The sequence below is a fragment of the Moschus berezovskii genome, chromosome 15 (assembly GCF_049115385.1).
Source record: "Moschus berezovskii isolate FMDL1 chromosome 15, NW_MosBer_1.0, whole genome shotgun sequence".
Lineage (NCBI taxonomy): Eukaryota > Metazoa > Chordata > Mammalia > Artiodactyla > Moschidae > Moschus > Moschus berezovskii.
In genome coordinates this window covers 50,374,513-50,392,814 of record NC_142474.1, presented here as the reverse complement: position 1 = coordinate 50,392,814, position 18,302 = coordinate 50,374,513, and the positions used below count along the sequence as shown (strand labels likewise).

Genomic DNA, 18,302 nt, shown 5'->3' with positions numbered 1-18,302 from the left:
CAAGAAAGAGATAAAGGTATTATTAGAAAATGTGCTTATTCCTGTTTGCTAGAATTTTAATGTTCCATTTAAGTTCCTTTATAAACCAGCAACAGGAAAGAAATTGGATAGGTGAGCCTCCTGCATGTGAACCAGCTGTGGGTATAAATTCAGAAGTGGACAGATCTTCTTTGGAAAACCTCTTTAATCCTCTGTTTTGACCGTAGATCAGGTTAACTGTTCGTTGCTGTGCTGCTTCTGTTTAGTTGCTAGGTCACATCTGACTCTTTGCGACCCCATGGACTGTAGCCAGCCAGGCTCCTCTGTCCGTGGAATTCTCCAGGCAAGAATACTGGAATGAGTAGCCATTCCTTTCTCCAGGGGATTTTCCCAACTCAGGGTTCAAACGCAGGTCTTCTGTTTGGCAGGCAGATTCTTTACCACTGAGTGGGAAACACGAAAAGTGGGTAGAGTGCAGTGTGATGAATACAATGGTGGGGAGGGGTAGCAGGACCCGTGACTCAGTGGGAGGACACAGGACAGCTTTCCTGTGGAAGTAGCATTTAGACTTAGACCAACAGGCTGAGTGGAGGTGATCATGAAGAGGACAGGAAGGGTATGACAGCAATGACTTGGAGGGGAGAGGGCTCTGCAGGTTGAAGGGGCATGGTGTGTCTCGAACGCAGAGTGAGAGATGAGGCTGGAGAAGATCCATGACAAGGCCCATTCCCTTGGGACTTAGTCGAGGGAGGGTGGAGGGAGAAAATGATGTATTTTCCAAAGGAAAAAGTGGCTCAAACAATAGTCCTGTGCATATGGTTTTATAAGACTTTTATGGACTGGCCTAGTAATGAAATGACTCATAGAAACATGGTTCCTGTCAGAAAATGTTTTGGGCTTCAAAAATTTAGTTTAACTTGCAAATTTTTTTTTTCACTGTTTGGGAACTACTTGCATAGGCACATACCTAGTGCTATTTGTTATTTGTGCTCCAACATGCTTTCTCTGGTATTTGTCTGTATGGCTACAGTGTTTACTTCATACCCTCTGATAGGAATCAGAAGTATCATTCCGCAGATCAAGGAACAGATTCAGAAAATATATGGAAATAAAAATAGAAATCTTATTACAAATTGTTTGGTTTTGGGAGTTTGTCCTTTAAAGTTAAGGATTCCTCTGTAAACTATATTTGAATAGTGTTGTGTATACGAAAATATTAAAAATGAAACTGATATGAAAACTGTTATAAACAGAAAGTAAGAGAGATTGGTATGGCTTCTTTATTGAAGTCAGATGGAACGCTGAAGGTAAACAGTACATGGGTAAAATACTTTAATAATCATGAACTTTAGCTTATCATCATCAAAATTATCATCATTATCTTCATTATGACTATTGTTATCACTAGAAATACTAGATTTTTTAAAGCAGAAAAGACCTGTTAAGGTCAGTCCCTTTATAAACTAGAACTACATGAGATTCATTTCGTTTAGTAAGTGAAACTTTAGGCTGATTCCCAGGTGTTCAATTGGCTAAGACAGTAAAGAACCTGCCTGCAATGCAGGAGACCCGGGTTCACTTCCTGGGTTGGGAGGATCCCCTGGAGAAAGGAATGGTCTCTAATAGGCAAAGTTAATTTCATTTACACCCATCTTGTAAAAATCTTTCTTTCTATATCAGAATGCTTTCAGCTGGTAAATAACAGGAGACTCAGTTGTAAATGGCTTAAAAATAGGTAAATTTAATAATCTCATGTAAATAGAACTCTGAAAGAAAGATGGTTTTGTAGTTGGTACATGTAGCAGCTAACTGCTGTCATTAGGCTCTTGGGATGTTTCTGTCTTCTGTTCTGCCATCATGGATGAGTTAGCCTTTGTCCCCTAACGAGCTTGTCCCTTTGTAGTCTTGAGGTGGCCGGCAGCTTAGCTTTAGCTCCAAGATTTACATCTTCATATCAAAGTATCCAAGAGTGTAACAAGAGGTGTCTTCTTGTCTTAATTCAGCTGCTATTAACAAAATGCTATGTAGTGGCTGGCTTAAACTACAGACATTGTATGTCTCACAGTTATGGAGTCTGGGAAGTCCAGGATCAAGGTGCCTGAAGATTTGATTCTTCATGAGCTTGCAGGCTCTCTCTTTTCTAGTTTCCTCACATGGTAGAGAGGAGAAGCACCTTTCCACCTTGTCTCTTATTTTATGTGGACCATGAAATTAAAAGATGCTTACTCCTTGGGAGGAAAGTTGTGACCAACCTAGACAGTATATTAAAAAGCAGAGATATTACTTTGTCAACAAAGGTCCGTCTAGTCAAGGCTATGGTTTTTCCAAGTAGTCATGTATGGATGTGAGAGTTGGACTATAAAGAAAGCTGAGTGCTGAAAAATTGATGCTTTTGAACTACGGTGTTGGAGAAGACTCTTGAGAGTCCCTTAGACTGCAAGGAGATCACGCCAGTCCATCCCAAAGGAAATCAGTACTGAATATTCATTGGAAGGACTGATGCTGAAGCTGAAACTCCAATGCTTTGGCCACCTGGTGCGAGCAGCTGACTCATTGGAAAAGACCCTGATGCTTGGAAAGATTGAAGGCAGGAGGAGAAGGGAATAACACAGGATGAGATGGCTGGATGGCATCACCAACTCAATGGACATGAGTTTGGGTAAACTCCGGGAGTTGGTGATGGACAGGGAGGCCTGGCATGCTGCGGTTCATGGAGTCACAAAGAGTCGGACACGACTGAGTGACTGAAGTGAACTGAATCTTATTTTGTGACTCCATCCTCATAACCTAAAGAACCCTGATAACCTCCAAAGACCTCACCTCCGCATACCATCACAGTGCGGATTAGGGCTTTAACATGTGGTCTTGGGGGAAACAGATGTTCAGACCTTAGCATCTTTGTTTCTTTTTTGAAAAAATATTTTATTGGAGTAAAGTTGCCCGAGTGGTCATGTAAGGTTGTGAGAGCTGAACCATAAAGAAGACAGAGCACCAGAGAATTGATGCCACTGAACTGTGGTACTGAAGAATACTCCTAAGAGTCCCTTGGGTAACAGGGAGATCAAAGCAGTCAATCTTAAGGGAAATCAACCCTGAATACTCATTGGAAGGATTGATGCTAAAGCTGAAGCTCTAGTATTTTGGTTATCTGATGTGAACAGAAGACTCACTGGAAAAGACCCTGATGCAGGGAAAGATTGAGGACAGAAGGAGAAGAGGGTGTCAGAGGATGAGATGGCTGGATGGCCTCACCAACTCAATGGACATGAGTTTGAGCAAACTCCAGGAGACAGTGAAGGCCAGGGGAGCCTGGCATGCTGCAGTCCATGGGGTTGCAAAGAGTTGTACACGACTGGGCAGCTAAACAACAGCATAGTTGCTTTACAATGTTGTGTTAGTTTCTGCTTTATAGTAAAGTGAGTCAGCTCTATGTTTACATATACTCCCTCTTTTTTGGATTTCCTTCCCATTTAAGGAATGATTTTTATTTACTTATTTATTTTATTTATTTTTAATCTGAGGGAAATTGCTTTACAGTATTGTGTTGGTTTCTGCCATACAACAACATGAATCAGCCACAAGTACACATATATCACCTCCTCCTTGAGCCTGCCTCCCCTGCCTCTGTCCCACACCTCTAGGTCATCACTGGGCACCAGGCTGGGCTCCCTGTTTTATGTAGCAACTCCTCACCAGCTCTCTATTTTACACATGGTCATAGCATCTTTCTTATGACTTTTTCTTTGTTACTGTTAAAATATTTATTTATTTGCTGTGCCTGGTCTTAATTGTGGCACATGGGATCTTTAGTTGCGGCATGTGAACTTTCAGTTGCAGCTTGGAGGATCTAGTTCCCTGACCAGTGGCCCTGGGCCCACTGCATTGGGAGCGCAGAGTCTTAGCCACTAGATCACCAGAGAAGTCTCTTATGTCTTTTTATCAGAGTGAAAAAAAGAAGCCTCCCAGAAGACTTGACTTCACTAGCCAAATCTACATCCCATATCCTATTTCTAAACCAGTCAGTGGCAGAGGTACAAAAGTCCTTTGATTGGCTTTGGCTACTCAGGATACATGGTCCCCCCCTGCCCTCCTCCCTGAGAACACAATTAGGATTCTGTTATCTAGGATGGCAAGTGGAATGGGAGGCAGCCCCTCTTGCCCACCATCCCTTCCGAGCCCAGCTTCCCTGCCTGGGCTCTGAATCCATTCCTGCCTCTTGGAGGACCTTATTCTGTTGATCATTTTTTACTTATCTTTATTTCTAGTCTGTATTCTGTCTTCAAGCTTATCGGAAGAAGGGTCTATGTGTGCTGTCTCCATTTCTTTTCTTCCAGTTATTCCTTAAATCTCCTGTAACCTGAGTTCAGCTGCTCCTCATAATAGACCTCCCCTCTGTCATGATCAGTGCCCACCCATTGCCCAGGGCTTTGCCAGCATCATTAACTAGTATTGGGAGAGACCAGATCTTCTCCAGATTCTCCAGGTTTAGTGTGTAACCAGAATCATTTGGAGGGTGATGAAAGTACAGACCCCTGGTTTCCATCCCAAGTTTCTGAGTCAGTTAAGTCTGAGCTGGAGCTTGTAGAACTGAGCTTACGTAACCTCTCTGGTGGGTTTTCAGTGGTCATGTATGGATGTGAGAGTTGGACTATAAAGAAAGCTGAGTCCCAAAGAATTGATGCTTTTGAACTGTGGTGTTGGAGAAGACTCTTGAGAGTCCCTTGGACTGCACGGAGATCAAACCAGGCCATCCTAAAGGAAATCAGTCCTGAATATTCATTGGACGGACTGATGCTGAAGCTGAAACTCCAATGCTTTGGCCACCTGATGCGAGCAGCTGACTCATTGGAAAACACCCTGATGCTGGGAAAGATTGAGGGTGGGAGGAGAAGGGGACGACAGAAGATGAGATGGTTGGATGGCATCACCAACTTGATGGACATGAGTTTGAGTAGGCTCTGGGAGTTGGTGATGGCCAGGGAAGCCTGGCGTGCTCCTGTCCATAGGGTCACAAAGAGTCGGACACGACTGAGCAACTGAACTGAACTGAACCTCTCTGGGGACATTTGATACAGATTTTATTAACTACCACCTTCTTTCTGAGTTTCAGAACTCAAAATGACTCTCAGACCTGCAGTTCTTATTCCTCCTGTGTTCTCTTTCTCTTTTTAAAATTGATGAATGGTGGTGTCCTTTTCTCAAGTAGGAAACCTGAAACTCATTGTAATTCTTTATTCTTCCATAACCCCATCTACAGTCAGTTCATGTTCCACACTCTAAATATCCCTTGAGCCCATCCTTTTGTCTCCCTCTCTATTGTCTCTGTTTTAGTTTGAGCCATTTCTTTTCACCTGTGTTGCTGTCATGCTCTCCAAAAGTGCTTGTCTAGCTCCAATCTCAGACTTTCTTGTATTTATACTTCATATTTTTGCACAGTGAGTTTTTAAAAAAGATGCAAGCCTAATCACATTATTCCTGAGCTCAAAATTCTTTGGCCTCCCACACCTTCCAGATAAAATCCAGACTCCCTCCCATGCAAGCAGAGGGCTTCAAAACCAGGTCTATGCCTGCCTGTCTAGTGTTTGCTCCTCTTCCTTCTCCACTCTTCCTGGGCTTTAGGATTGAACTGGCCTTGATTCTGAGTTCTCTTGGACTTTTGGACCTTTGCCTGAAACACTTCTTTTTCTCCCTTTAGTGCTTATCTTCCAGGACTTAGCTCAGGGTTACCTCTCCTATTGCCCTACTTCCCTGATCCCTTTTCTGTCCTTGGAAATTAGATGCTCCTTTTCTGTACAGCCGTGAGGTATGTAAATTGTCCTCATTTAGCTGTTAAACACAATACTCAGTTCTGGAGGTTTATTTGGTGCTTGTCCTCCTCTAGACTATGATTTCTTTAGGGACAAAGATTGTACTTTTCTTGTTTCTTAATATAGCTTATAACATCATAATTCATCAATGTTTGTTGAGTGATTGAATGTTAAAGACTATTTTCAGTAATAGAAGCTGGTCATAAAACCCAGTCTGGAAAAGTTAGGACCCAATCTGGGGAACACTTCGGAGGGTGACAAAAACACTGTAGACTTCACATCTAATTGAATTTGTTCAAGATTCTGGAGGAATTGGTATTTCTTGGAATCTGTGACAGAGTGGGCATGGGAGTTGGTGATGAATTATAGCAATCACTTCAGTGATGTTGCCATTTTCATTTCCTTTATAACTTGGGTGAAATCTGGAAATAAAATTGCTCTTAAGACATCTTTAGCATATTCAGAACTATCTAGTAAGACAGAAACATGTGATTCCTAACTTTCCTCATATACTTATGTCTATATCTGTGTTTATTTATATAGGCATATTTGTTTATTACCTTGTTCTTTGAGAAGTTTATGCAAACTTAAAATCAAATTGTGGTTGTCACAAGATGCCATCTTTGTGATAGATAAATTTTATTTCTAAGTTTTAGATGACACCACCCTTATGGCAGAAAGGGAAGAAGAACTAAAGAGCCTCTTGATGAAAGTGAAAGAAGAGAGTGAAAAAGTTGGCTTAAAGCTCAGCATTCAGAAATCTAAGATCATGGCATCTCGTCCCATCATTTCATGGCAAATAGATGGGGAAACAGTGAGAACAGTGACTGACTTTATTTTTTGCACTCCAAAACCACTGCAGATGGTGATTGCAGCCATGAAATTAAAAGACGCTTACTCCTTGGAAGGAAAGTTATGACCAACCTAGACAGCATATTGCAAAGCAGAGACAAGGTCCATGTAGTCAACGCTATGGTTTTTCCAGTAGTCATGTATGGATGTGAGAGTTGGACTGTAAAGAAAGCTGAGCGCTGAAGAATTGATGCTTTTGAACTGTGGTGTTGGAGAAGACTCTTGAGAGTCCCTTGGACTGCAAGGAAATCCACCCAATCCATCCTAAAGGAGATCAGTCCTGGTTGTTCATTGGAAGGACTGATGTTGAAGCTGAAACTCCAATACTTTGGGCACCTGATGCAAAGAGCTGACTCATAAAAAGACCCTAATGCTGGGAAAGATTGGGGGCAGGAGGAGAAGGGGATGACACAGGATGAGATGGTTGGATATGAGTTTGGGTAGACTCTGGGAGTTGGTGATGGACAGGGAGGCCTGGCATGCTGCAATCCATGGAATTGCAAAGAGTCGGACATGACTGAGCGACTGAACACAACTGAAGTTTTAGAAATTGACTAATTGACCATAAATGTATTATGGATTTCATTTGTATTTCCCTAGTGACAAATGACATTGAGAATCTTCTCATGTGTTTGTTAGCCATTTGTACCTCTTCTTTGGAGAAGTGCCTATTCCAGTCCTTTGCTAATTTAAAAATTTTAAATTATGGAAATAATTTTGATTATATAATTGTTTACCTTTTTATTAAAGATTTGCAAGTTCATTATAACTGATATAAGTCCCTCTTCAGGTATGTGATTTATGATTATTTACTCCTGTCTGTGTTTTTTCCCCCACTTTCTTTATAGTATCATTTGCAGCACAAAAGATTTTTAATTTAGATGTGTCCCAATTAATCTATTTTATGGTATCATATATAACAAACCATTGACTAATCCAAGACTATAAAGAGTTTCTGCTCTTTTGTCTTCTCAGAGTTTTGTAGTTTTAGCACTTAATTTGAAGTCTCAGATTAATTTTTAATTAATTTTTATGCAAGAAAATGTACAACATTGTTATTATTTTTGCATGTGAATATTAGTCATCCCTACACCATTTGTTGAAGAGACTGTACTTTTCCATTTAATTGTTTTGGATGGCACAGTTTGTCAAAATAGATTATAAATGTAGGAGTTTATTTCTGAATTCTTAATTCTCTTCCATTGTTTTACATATTTATCTTTGTGTCAGTACCATACTGTATTGATCACTGCAACTATATAGTAAGTTTTGAAATTGGGATATGTGACTCTTCCAACTCTGTTCTCCTTTTTCTAAGCTTGTTTGGCTATTCTGAGTTCTTTGCATATCTGAACTGGTTTTAGGATCAATTTTTTCTTAAATAGCTGCAGAAAAAGACAGCGTGGATCATAATAGTAATTGTGCTGAATATATAAATGAATTGGGAGTATTGACATCTAAACAGTATTAATTCTTAATAACCCACGAATATAGCATGTTTTGTCTATAATTTCTTCCAACAATGTTTTGTAGTTTCCAGTGAGCAACTCTTGTGCTATTTTTGTTAAATATATGCCTTCTGAGTACTTTATTCTTTTTGATGTGATTGTAAATGCAGCTGTTTTCTTAATTTCATTCTTTCACTTTTGATTTGGTTATTGCTGTTGTATGCAAATAGTTTGGGTTTGTATTTTATTCTTGGATCCTGCAACCTTGCTGAACCTGGTTACTTGTGTTTAAATTTTTTTTAGTAGATTCCTTAGAATTTTCTACAAAATCATGTTATCTCTGAATTGTTGTTCAGTCGCTCAGTTGTGTCTGACTCTTTGCGACCCAATGGACTGCAGCACGCCAGGCTTCCCTGTCCTTCACCAACTCCTGGAGCTTGCTCAAACTCATGTCCATCGATTCAGTGATGCCATCCAACCATCTCATCCTTTGTCGTCCCCTTCTCCTCCCGCCTTCAGTCTTTCCCAGCATCAGGGTCTTTTCCAGTGAGTAAGTTCTTCGCATCAGGTTTCAGCTTCAACATCAGTCCTTCCAGTGAACACTCAGGACTGATCTCCTTTAGGATGGACTGGTTGGATCTCTTGTAGTCCAAGGGACTCTCAAGAGTCTTCTGCAACACTACAGTTCAAAAGCATCAATTCTTTGGCACTCAGCTTTCTTTATAGTCTAACTCTCACATCTGTATATGACTACTGGAAAAACCATAGCTTTGACTAGATGGACCTTTGTTGGCAAAGTGATGTCTCTGCCTTTTAATATGCTGTCTAGGTTGGTCAGAGCTTTTCTTCCAAGGAGCAAACATCTTATCTTTAAATTTATGGCTGCAGTCACCATCTGTAGTGATTTTGGAGCCAAGAAAATAAAGTCTCTCACTGTTTCCATTGTTTCCCCATTTATTTGTCATGAAGAGATGGGACTGGATGCCATGATCTTAGTTTTTTGAATGTTGAGTTTTAAGCCAGCTTTTTCTGTGAATAGAGATAGTTACACTTATTCCTTTCCAACTTTGGGTGCTGATTTTTTTTTCTTACCTAATTGCATTGGTTAGAACCTTCAGTGAGATGTTGAGTAGAAATGGTAAGAAATAGGGCTTTATTTTCTTATTCCTAGTTTTAGGAGGGATACATTCAGTGTTTTTCTATTCCTGGTTTGTTGAATGCTTTTTATGACAATTTATATGTCATATAATATTGGTATTATATGACAAGAGGGTATATATTGGAAAATACCCTTTCTGTCTGTCGATATGATCATGTGGTTTTTATTTTTTACTTGTATGGTTGATAGAGTGATTTTTTGTATGTGTTGAACTAACCTTGCATTCTTAGGGTAAATCCCACTCAGTTGTCTTCTATAATACTTCTGTATATTGCTGGATTTTAGTTTGCTAATATTTTGTTGAAGATTTTTGCCTCTGTAGCCATAAAGAATATTGGTAGTTATTGCATATCTTTTTCTAGTTTTGGTATCAGAATACTGCTGGCCTCATAGAAGTATTATCTCCTTTTTTTTGAAGAATTTGTCAACGATTGGTATTAATTCTCATTTAAATGTTTGGCAGAATTCACCAGTGAAGCCTTCTGAGTTGGAAGTGTTTTTAATCACCAATTCAGTCTCTTTACTTGTTATAAGTTTATTCAGAGATTCTGTTTTTCCTTCAGTTAGTATTAGTTTTTTGTGTTTTTCTAGGAATTTGTTCTTTCCTTATAAATTATCCAATTTGTTGGCTTACAGTTGTTCATAGTATTCCTATGTGATACATTTTATTTCTGTATGGCTGATAGTAATGTCTTTTGGTTCATTTCTGATTCTGGTAATTTGTGTTCTGCCATTTTTTTCTTGGTCACTGTAACTAAATGTGGGAGACCCAGGTTTGATCTCTGGGTTGTGAAGATCCCCTGGAGAAGGGGATGGCTTGCCAGTCTAGTATTCTTGCCTGAAGAATTCCATGGATAGAGGATCCTGGTGGTCTATAGTCCACGGGATCACAAAGAGTCAGAAATGACTGAGCAACTAACGAACGCTTTCATAACTAAAAGGGTGTTAATTTTGGGGATCTTTTCAAAGAAACAACTTTAGTTTTCATTGATTTTCTATCTTGTTTTTCTAGTCTCTATTTCATCTACTGGCACTTTAATCTATATTATATCCTTCCTCCTGCTTGCTTAGGTTTAGATTGGTTTTTTTCTTGGCTCTTAAGATGGAAGATAGGTTATTGATTTAAGATCATTTTTCTTTTCTAATATCGGCATTTGCAGCTATAAAATTTAAGCATTGCTTTCTTTATTTACACCCCATGAATTTTGGTATGTTGTATTTTAGCTTTCATTTGTCTCAAGGTATTTTCTAATTTCCTTTATGATTTCTTCTTTGTTTCATTGGTTATTTACCAGTATATTGTTTTATTTTCATGTATTTGTGAATTTCTAGAATTTCCTTCTCTTACTGATTCGCATTCCATTGTGGTCATAGAACATTCTTTACGTGATTTTAATCACTTTAAATTATGAGGCTTGTTCATGGTCTAGAGTATGGCCTGTTTTAGAGAATATTTAATGGGCACTTGAGAGGAATGTATATTGTGTTGTTGGGTGAAGTGTACAGATGTCTGGCAGGTCTAGTTGGTTTATAGTTTTATTCCAATCTTCTGTTTCTCTGTTGATTTTCTTCCTGTTTGTTCTATCTAGTATTGAAATGGGATAAAGAAATATCTCATTATAATTTTTTAATTGTTTATTTATTCTTTCAGTTCTTCTTCATTGTTGTTGTGGTTTTAAAGTCTGTTTTGTCTGATTCTCTTATGGTTGCTGTTTGCATAGTGTGTCACTATGTATCTTTTTACTTTCATCAAACCTAAAATGTGTCTCCTATAAACAATATATGGTACAGTTTTTAAAAATGCAATCAGATAATCTCCAACTTTTGGTTGGATTGTTTAACCTATTGACATTTAATATTATTGATATGGTTTAATTTAAACCTGCCATTTTGCTTTTTGTTTTCCATAGGTCTTATGCCTTTCTTTGTTCCTTTTTTTTTTTTAAATAAGTGAATCTCTTCCAGTGTGGTATCTTAGCTCCTTTAATAATTTTTAAATTATACATTTTGAATTATTTCATTAGTATTTGCTCTAGGACTTTCTGTACAGATCTTAAAAGAACCTACTTCTGATATTTACCTAGTTTCAGCAAAATAAACTTCTATATAGCTCTGTTTCTTCCCCCCCTTTTTTGCTTCTCTTGTTATTCATATTATGTCTGTATATTGTAGAAACCCAACAATATATTATAATTTTTACTTTATATAAATCTTTAAAAAAACTTAAGTTTTTTAAAGCAGCTAAGAGAAGTAAGGAGAGTAGGTACATATTTATGGAGTTACAATAATTTTTCTATTTTTCATTTGCTTCATGTATTCTGTGGATTTGAGTTACCATCTGGTGTTATTTTCTTCTCTAATGCAGAGCTTTGCTCTCATCTGCTGCTGCTTTGTTTTTTTTTTTAATCAAATATGTAAAACTTTATATCTTATTAGCCCAAAATACAATTGTATGCTTATTGTTTTATTGAGTTGCTCTTTAAATCAGTTAAGAGAAGGGGAGGAAATATATAATTATAGGTTTTATGTAATTACCTTTATTGGCAGTCTTGTTTTTTGTGTGGATTCAAATTACCATTTGGTGTCATTTGCTTTCAGCCTGAAGAATTCTCCAGTATTTCTTGTAAAGTAGATCTTCCAGCAACACATTCTCTCAGTTTTTGTTTTCTGGGAATGTGTTGATTTCACCTTCATAGATGCGAGATAGTTTTGTTAGACATAAGATCTTAATTCACAGTTTTTTATCTTCAGCACTTTGAATATTCAGTCCTACTGCCTTCTTGTTTCTTCTGCTTCTGATGATAAATCAGTCAGCTATTAGTCTTATTGGTATTCCTTTTATGTGATGAGTCATTTTTCTCTTGCTAATTTCAAGATTTTTTCTTAACACTTCGATTATATTTTGTCTGAGTATAGATCTCTTTATTTTATCTGGTTTGGAGTTTGTTGAACTTCTTAATGCATAGATTACTAATGTTTTCATCAATTTTGGGAAGATTTCAGCCTTTATTTAAATCTTTTTTCTGCCCCTTTCCCCCTTTCTCTTTTTCTGTGGTGGTCTGTTCACTATTTTCGTTTTTTTCTCCCCATCCTTCAAACTGTACAATATCTATTGACTCATGTATGCTGTTGAGCTCCTATAGTGAATTTTCCACTTAAGTTATTGTACTTCTTCAGTTACTGTACAATTTCAGATTTTCTATTTGGGTCTTTTTTTATCATTTCTATATCTTTATTGATATTCATTGTACTTTCTTTTAATTCTTTTTACATGATTTCCTTTAGTTCTCTGTGAAAGTGAAAGTCGCTCAGTGGTGTCCAACTCTTTGCAACCCCATGGACTATACGGTCCATGAAATTTTCTAGGCCAGAATACTGGAATGGGTAGCCTTTCCATTCTCTAGGGGATCTTTCCAACCCAGGGATTGAACTTAGGTCTCCTGCATTGCAGGCAGATTCTTTACCAGATGAGCCACAAGGGAAGCCCAATAATACTGGAGTGGGTAGCTTATCCCTTTTCCAGCACATCTTCCCAACCCAGAAATCGAATGGGGTCTCCTGCATTTCAGGTGGGTTCTTTACCAACTGAGTTATCAGGGAAGCCCAACTTATTTATAATAGCTGATTTGAAGGCTGTGTCTGTTAAGTCTAACATCTAGCCCCTTTAAAATCAATTTATATCGCCTGTCTTTTTTCCTGCAAATGGGTTTTCTGTTTCTTTGCACATTTTGCCGTATTTGTTGAAAACTGGAAAATTTAAATAACGTATAGCAACTCTGTGGACTTAGCACCTTAGAGCTGGGGGTTAATGTTGTTTGCTTAGTTTTTATGTATTTTTTAATGGCTTGGCTGAACTTGGTATGAAGGTATTTATCTCAGTGGACAGCATTGGATGCCTGTAATCAAATTTATTTTCTTATTTTTTCTTTTACCTTCACTACTTAAGGATCACTCCTTGGTTAATATAAACCACTTGTTGTTTTAAAGCTGTGCTTATACTCTCCGAGCCAGTTAGACTTTTACTCATTACCATTAGATGTGTGTGTTGCGAATGCTTTCCTAGTTGAAAGAGTTTAGGTGTTACAGTTCATAAAGGAAAGGCAGGACAGATTCTTGAGGTTTTTCTTTGACTTAATAGTTTTTAAGATAATTAATTGTTCTCTATCATTTCTTGAAGGTGACCAATTTTTTAGAAAAATCATGAATTCTTAGAATTAAACATATTTGATGAGTTTTAATTCATTTCAATTATTGTCATTAATGAAGCTCAAATTATTCCATCTTTGGCCAGTGGGAGCCTTTTGAAATTGGCTCCTGAGTCCCAGAATTAGCCATTTCTCTAAGAAGCTCCGGTCTCTAAGGAATGCTCAGTGATGCTGGTTTGGTCTTTGTAGGCCTTTTCTGTCATCAGAGCTCAGAAATATATGCACATATTTAAGATACAATAAAATACCTCACATGTTCATATTGATGCTTCCAATTAAAACTCTAGACCCAGTGCATTTGAATCTTCCTTTTATATCTCCTTTTGTCTATGCCAAGAATCCTGGTTTTTAAAGACTCAAGTGATTATAGAATTAGAAAATCCCATAATTATTCATTCATTTTTATCCCATATTACACATGCAGCAGTCTCAGAATGACAACAGTAATACTACTGAAAACATGATTATTGAAAACATTAAAAAGCATATTTTTTATGTTCTCTCGCCATCTTTATAGCATTTAGGACTGACAATATCTTCTGAGACATTGTTTGTTTAGCAAAATGAAATGTTTGCCAAGCAGCACTTTATAACACTTTCTCTTTCTCAGACTTCCTGTTAGAACAGTGATAAAAAAGAGAAGGAAGACATAACCTTGTTCCTTAAAACCTGAGTTTTTGGGTTATCTGATATCATTCTGGTATAAAGATGTGGCCCTAAAATCTGAGGTTTTATTCTTCTTTGAAAGTACTGTTAGTGATTTGACTGCATGCTTCCTGAGATGAAACTGGTTCATTTTCTACTTTTAACAGGGAGCAGCTTCCATGGGGTGGAGATGCTTGATACTTCTAATGGTCTCTACCTAGTGTATTAGGTTGTGCAGAGAAATGCAAGTAGCAGGAGATATAGCTATCTGTGCTATCATAGCTTTTGTGAGTGCATGATAGATAGATGATAGGTAGATAGACTGATAGACAGACGATAGATAGGTGAATAGATGCGCAATAGAAAGAGAGAGAGAAAGAAAGGGCTTCTCTGGTGGTTCAGTGGTTAAGAATTCGCCTGCCAATGCAGGTGACACGGGTTTGATCACTGGTCCAGGAAGAGCCCACATGCCACAATTAGACTTTGCATGCTGCCACTGAAAGACCTCACATTCTGTATCTAAGACCTAGCACAACCAAATAAATAACTATAAAGAAAGAAAGATGAATAGGGACAAAGAGATTTTATGTTAAGTAACTGGCTCACGTGATTGTGGGAGCTAGCAGGTGTGATACTTGTAGAGTAGGCCAATAGGCAGAAATTTTAGGTAAAAAGTTGATGATGTAACCTTGAGTCAAAATTTGCAGGGCAGTTCAGCAGACTGGAAACTCAGGCAAGGTTTCTTTGTTGGTCTTGAGAAAGAATTAATTGCTTCTTCCTTGGGAAAGTTCAGTCTTTGCTGTTAAGGCCTTAAACTGTTTGGATGAGGTCCCCCACGTTATGGAGAGTAATCTGAAGTTAGCTGATTGTAATTGTTAATCACATCCACAAGGACCTTCACTGCAACATGTAGACTAGTGTTAGATCAAACAGCTGGGCATTATAGTCTAGCCAAGTTGACACATAAAATTAACCACTGCAGTTGGGTTAACCATTTATTACTCAAACTGAATATTCTTTTTGAAAATAAGTACTAAAAAATAATGAAATAATGTGATTTTATTTGTTGATTGACAGATTATTTTTATTTTTATTTGAGTCCCATTAAGAAGTTATTTTTAAAATAAATTTATTTCTGAAAAATATTAACATATTTCCATGTTAATATAAAAACCCCAAATCATCAAGACAAACATCAAAGCAAAACAAAACTGTTTCATGTTGATTTTTTTCAACTTTAAAAAGAACATAAATAGAATTCTCAGTAAAAGTTCATATACATTATTTAGTTTCTTCATCTTAATTTTTTTGTAGTCCTGGATCTCTGTATTTTTCTGAAAGAAATATAGTTTTGAAACATGGTTGTATTATTTTTGTTTCCTAAAATTGTAGTCTTCACAGTTTCATTTTTGATTACTAAACTTGAAATTGTTTACTTTTTTCAATAGTTATTACTTGCTGTAAATCATAAATTTTTAAATTTGAGAGTATAACATCTGTGTAGGTAGTAAGGTACCTGGTAAGTTCAAAGCAAATTCTTCTTAATTGAGGTCATTTTAAATTTTGATTTTTTAAAATAGTTTAACATAAAAATACTCTAGCCCGTATATTTTCATAGGCACGGTCTTTTTTTACTCTTATTTAAAGTATCTTTATTCAATGAACTTTTTACAAGAGAAAACTTGTCAGATAAGTTGTATCTATTTAGAAATCTTTTTTAAACATTTTACCAAATTTATATGCTGCTGTTAATAGATTGTCAGCATTTTGAAATCCATTTTCAGTTCAGTTCAGTTCAGTTGCTCAGTCGTGTCCAACTCTCTGCGACCCCATGAATCACAGCACGCCAGGCCTCCCTGTCCATCACCAACTCCCGGAGTTCACTCAAACTCATGTCCATAGAGTTGGCGATGCCATCCAGCCATCTCGTTCTCTGTCGTCTCCTTCTCTTCCTGCCCCCAACCTTTCCCAGCATCAGAGTCTTTTCCAGTGAGTCAACTCATCGCATGAGGTGGCCAAAGTATTGCAGTTTCAGCTTTAGCATCAGTCCCTCCAATGAACACCATTTTATCCTGGTACAAAATATAAACATATCTAAGTAAAAAGCCCTGGTTCTCTGTGTAGGTTAAGTCTGAATTAAAGATTTCCAACTAACTGAACAAAATGAAGCCAATATTTATTTTAAAAATTTTTATTGGAGTATAGATGCTTTTCTGTATTGTTAGTTTCTACTGTATAGCAAAGTAAACCAGCCACACATGTACATATATCCCCTCTCTTTTGGATTTCCTTCCCATTTAGGTCACCACAGAGCACTGAGTAGAGTTCCCTGTGCTGTACAGCAGGTTCTCATTAGTTATTTTATACATAGTAGTGTATATAAACGTCAATCCCGATTTCCCAATTCACTTCACCCCCCTTTCCCTCTTGTCCATATGTTTATTATGAAGCCAATGTTTAAAGTGCTCAATTGAAAAAAATTCCACCCTATTGATGATTTTACTGAGTCTTAAAAACCTTGAAGATTTCTAAGGTATATAGCAAAATCTGGGAGTTGGTGATGGACAAGGAAGCCTGGCGTGCTGTAGTCCATGGGGTCGCAAAGAATCGGACCTGACTAAGCAACTGAACTGATAGCAAAAAGAGAAAATATGTACTGCCATGTTGGAGTAGTTTTTATTCAACATCATATTTGTCAGAAAATATTCTGGTTCACTTTCTTTAACTGTGTGTGTGTGTGTGTGTGTGTGTATAAATATTTGTCAGTGTTGTTTGGTAGACTGTCTGTTTTTGGTGAATATAATTACGGGATGTGTTTGCATCTACTTAAACGTCGTATATTGCCATTTACATGGTATGGTTGTGAATTAGGTGTTAATCACAACCATGTTCAAGCTAATTTCTGTTCTGTGCTTTATAAATTAATAAGAACATTGATTTTTGCTCTGTGATACTGTTTTGGACCAAAGTTTGTGTTATCACTGTAAAATCAAATATAGTGTCTCCTCATTATTTACAAATTCCATTTTGTAAATTCTCCCTACTCACAAAAAAATTAATTGAAACCCTCAAAGCAGTATTCTTGGCCCTTTTCTGGTTATTTAGGGCCATAGTAACAGAAAATTTGAGTTGTTCAACCTGTTTGTTCCCAGCTGAGGTAAAGCAAGGCTTTCTTTCAGCTCTCACACTCTCACAGTATATACCTTTCAGGGTGCCACTTTTTTCTTTTCTTTTTTGGTGATTTCACTGTTTACAGTAGCTCTAAGGCATACTGTTGAAGTGCTATATACAGTGTTCCTAAGTGCAAGAAGGCTACAATGTGATGTATTTTACAGAGAAAATACATCTCTTAAGTAAGCTTTATTCAGGCATGAGTTAGTGCTGTGGACTGTGAGTTCAGTGTTAATGAATCAATAATATATATTAAATATAGTGTCTTTATACAGAAACATGTAAAACACAAGGTTTTGTTGATCAGTTGATGAAACTGTTATAGCCAGAGGCTCACAGGAACCTAACTCTGTGTTTCCTCTAAGAGCAGCAGTTTGGTGTTTGCTAATTTAGTGTTCATGATGACTTTGTAGAACTTAATTACTGTGACTAATGAGAACTAACTTTAGTTTTATCTTTGTTTTTGAACTTCTTAACTGAATTGAAATAGCAGCTATGCAGTGTCAGGTGTACTGCATAGTACAGAATAAACTTCCAAAAGCTCTATTACATAAATTGGATGAAAGCAGTCAAACCAGTTTTGGAATTAACTGATTTCTTCTATTTGATGTATTAATATCTCCTGACAACTGATAGAAAGCTGGCATCATTTAACTGTGAATTTCTTCTCTATTAGAGCCAAGAGAATAATAGTTGTCACTTTGTAAACAAGATACTTTGTAATCAGAACTGAGCACCATTAATCTCAAGACCAGTCATTTGATCTAAATGAAGAGTCATGCTTTGTAGATCAATATTGTATATAAAACATTTTTTCCATCTGTTTTTCTTAAATTAATACCTTCAAGCTAGTTACAGCTGGGGCAGCAGCATTGACTATTTCTCCCACCTCCACCCAAGACTGAAGGAAGGATTGAGCTGTCCCTTGGCTACTGCTTTCCAAGTGCACTTCCCTTTTCTGCTCATGGTTCAGATGCTGACTTTGTGAATGAGATGTCAGTTACAGCCCATCCAGCGATGGGTTACTGCTCAGGGT

General features: G+C 37.3%; 1 protein-coding gene across 2 annotated transcripts in view; it reads left to right on the top strand.

Annotated features, from left to right (window-relative positions):
- Nucleotides 1–18,302, top strand: part of ZNF438 (zinc finger protein 438) — a 209,408-nt gene that overhangs the window by 44,137 nt on the left and 146,969 nt on the right. The window lies entirely within an intron of this gene.